Source organism: Uloborus diversus, chromosome 9 (assembly GCF_026930045.1).
Source record: "Uloborus diversus isolate 005 chromosome 9, Udiv.v.3.1, whole genome shotgun sequence".
NCBI classification, from domain to species: domain Eukaryota; kingdom Metazoa; phylum Arthropoda; class Arachnida; order Araneae; family Uloboridae; genus Uloborus; species Uloborus diversus.
In genome coordinates, this window is record NC_072739.1 from 76,712,974 (window position 1) to 76,715,877 (window position 2,904).

Consider the following 2,904-nt stretch of genomic DNA (forward strand, 5'->3'; position numbering starts at 1 on the left):
AGCACTTGCAGTTCAAACTATTCATTTTGGGCAGGAAATTCTTTTTATAATTTTCGTATACAATCACCATTATCTTCGTTAATGAACTTTACCCTCTCAAAAAAACATAAAGTTATGGAGATTATGATTCTTCATATAAAAGTTAAGAGACAGTTTATGTAATCAGTAATTTTATGAATTTTAAAGTGAGAATGAGTCCTGTTTTCTCACTTTTCACATTTCTATTACAATTGTAGATTGCAAAATATGCTTTTAAACAATTAACATTCTAAAGCATTTTCATCATTCCTTTTTAATTCTTTTATTTAATGACATTTCTCATAAAATTTTGATCTGCGGGACCGGCAAGAGCTTTTTTTTTTAATTTGCAGACCTGTGAAGGTTTTTTTTTTTTTTCATCTTCTTTTCTTTCTTCCTTCTTTTTTTTTTTTTTAGCAAAAAAAAAAAAAAAAAACCCTTGCATTTGGAAACCGTTAAGAGATTGATTTTGTTTAGGAATCGGTGAACGACTAAGGGTTTTTCTTTTTTACAAACTATAAAAAAATAATTAATCAAATAAGAAATTTATCAATAAAACTTTGGTGTTAAAGAACTGGTTACAAAAAATATTTCAATGTTAAAAATAAGAAAAGTAATAATTATAAAAAAGTAATAAACACTGCTGAAAAAACTTAGAAAAGTACGAAAATTGATCCCAAAACTCACGCAAAAGATATCGTCTAGGATATTATTTTTTTAATGATGTTTTCTTATCTTTGAGTAAAGAACAATTATTAAAAGTGAATAGCAAAAATCTGTGAGGACCAGTGGTTGAGAATTGCTGATCTAACTCATAACGGTTCATTTCTAATATATTTAAGACATTTTAAACAAGTTTTATGTATACCATGTTCTTTAGTTATTGCCATTTTCAATATTAGTTCATGTTGATCCTTTTTATATCATAAGTTTTTTTCATTTAATTTAATTCTTCTGGTTGCTTTATTAAAAAAAAAAACCTCATAAAACTTTCAGTTAAACTCCTTTATAGTATTAGAATCGTGTTTCAACAATCTGAGTATTAAAAAATAAAACCAGATCTCAGTACAGTCGGACCTCGATATAAGGTCACTCCACAAGACTTCACAAAACTGACCTTATAAGTGGGGTGACCTTATAACCGATTCATATATATATTTATTGATAAATAAGGATGTATTTACAAGGATGTATACACTAATTCTTTTCAAAACTTAATAAGTCCAAAAACATCAGTTAATTAAATTATAATAGAATCGATTTGAACCAATTGAAATTTTTGGAATTAATAAGAAATTTTGAAATGCTTTTTTAAAACTTCCATTTAGAATAAAACTGCATTCAAATGTGCCCAAGCAAAGAACTGATGTGCAACTTACCTTACTCAAAATTACATTAATACAGTACTGACGCGTTTTTTCTTTAGTTTAAGCACAACGGTTTCTAAGTATCTTCTGAAAATTTTCTTCGGCTTCTAATGACTAGTAAAAAATTGCGATATGTACGTACTGAGTGACCAGGTTACTGCTTCATATTTTAGTATCACCGTCGTAACTCACTTTCTACTGTTAATTTACTACGTTAAAAGGGAAAATAACTTTTCACTTTTTAAGGATCGTATATCGCAGAAAATTCTTGGAAGTGAATCTATTAGGCAATGAAATCATTTAAAGAAATCAGACAAAAGTGACCTTATAAGCGATTAATGTATTATGACCTGACCATATATCCGATAACACATACAGTAAAACCTGTAAAGTTGACTACCCTTGTAAGTTTATCACCTGTCTAAGTTGACTGCTTTTATCAGGCACGGAATTAGCCATTATCATATAAATCAACCTCTGTAAGTTGACCACCTGTTTAAGTTGACCACTAAAGTATTGCACCGCAAGTGGTCAACTTACACAGGTTTCACTGTAACATAGAATTCCTATTCAGCGAGTCGGGACTTTAGAAAAGTGACCTTATATGCAGGGTGACCTTCTAAGCATGTGACCATATATCAAGGTCTGACTGTATTTGGAAAAATGTGAAAGTTAATAAAGCAATATATTTCTTCATCATTCTCCATTTAAATGTATTTTCTGCACACTGAATTGCGGCAATCTGAGCTCAAAGTAGCAACACGAATAAAGATAATGGATAAATACAAGTTGTTTTCTTTAAAATGTATTAAATCAAGAAATGCATAGAAAATCGTTGTAAAATTTAAACTATTCAAGCTGCTGTCTGTTTTATTGAAGTACACTAAAATAATTACTCACATTAAATTTTTAATGATTGAATAAATGTTGAACCGAGGAAACTTGGGTATGGAGAAGAGCATGAATAGTTAATCAGTCAATAAAAACTTTGAGACTTACATATTTAATTGAACAGCCGCCCAAGAGTCACTTTTATATTTAATAGTTTTCATACTGAAATGTGAAACTGAAATATGAACATAAAATAAAACTAATTTTTAAGCAAGTGTTAAAGTATACAATAACATGTGTGGCAAAATTTTATCAAATTACCTTTTATTACATTTACAAATCCTGATAACAATCAGGAGTGTCCACCCTCAAAAGCGATGGCACATCCCAATAAAATCTATAGAGTATTCATACATAATTCGCCCCAACTAAGATTTAAAAAAAAACACATCAAAATCAACCCCAATAAAAATTTCAATGCTGAAAACTGCCCCATGATTCCCCCCCCCCCCTTGTATGCACCCGTTTAAAAAATGTGAAACAGATTCTTTGGAGAATTTTTCTGTAAGTAAGCTTATCTACAATGTTGCACTTAAACTATCTCATGAAATGTTTCAATGTATTTGTTTAAACTAATTTTGCATCACTGCCAAAGAGTAGTCTGAAGAGAAAAAAAACTGCCATGTTT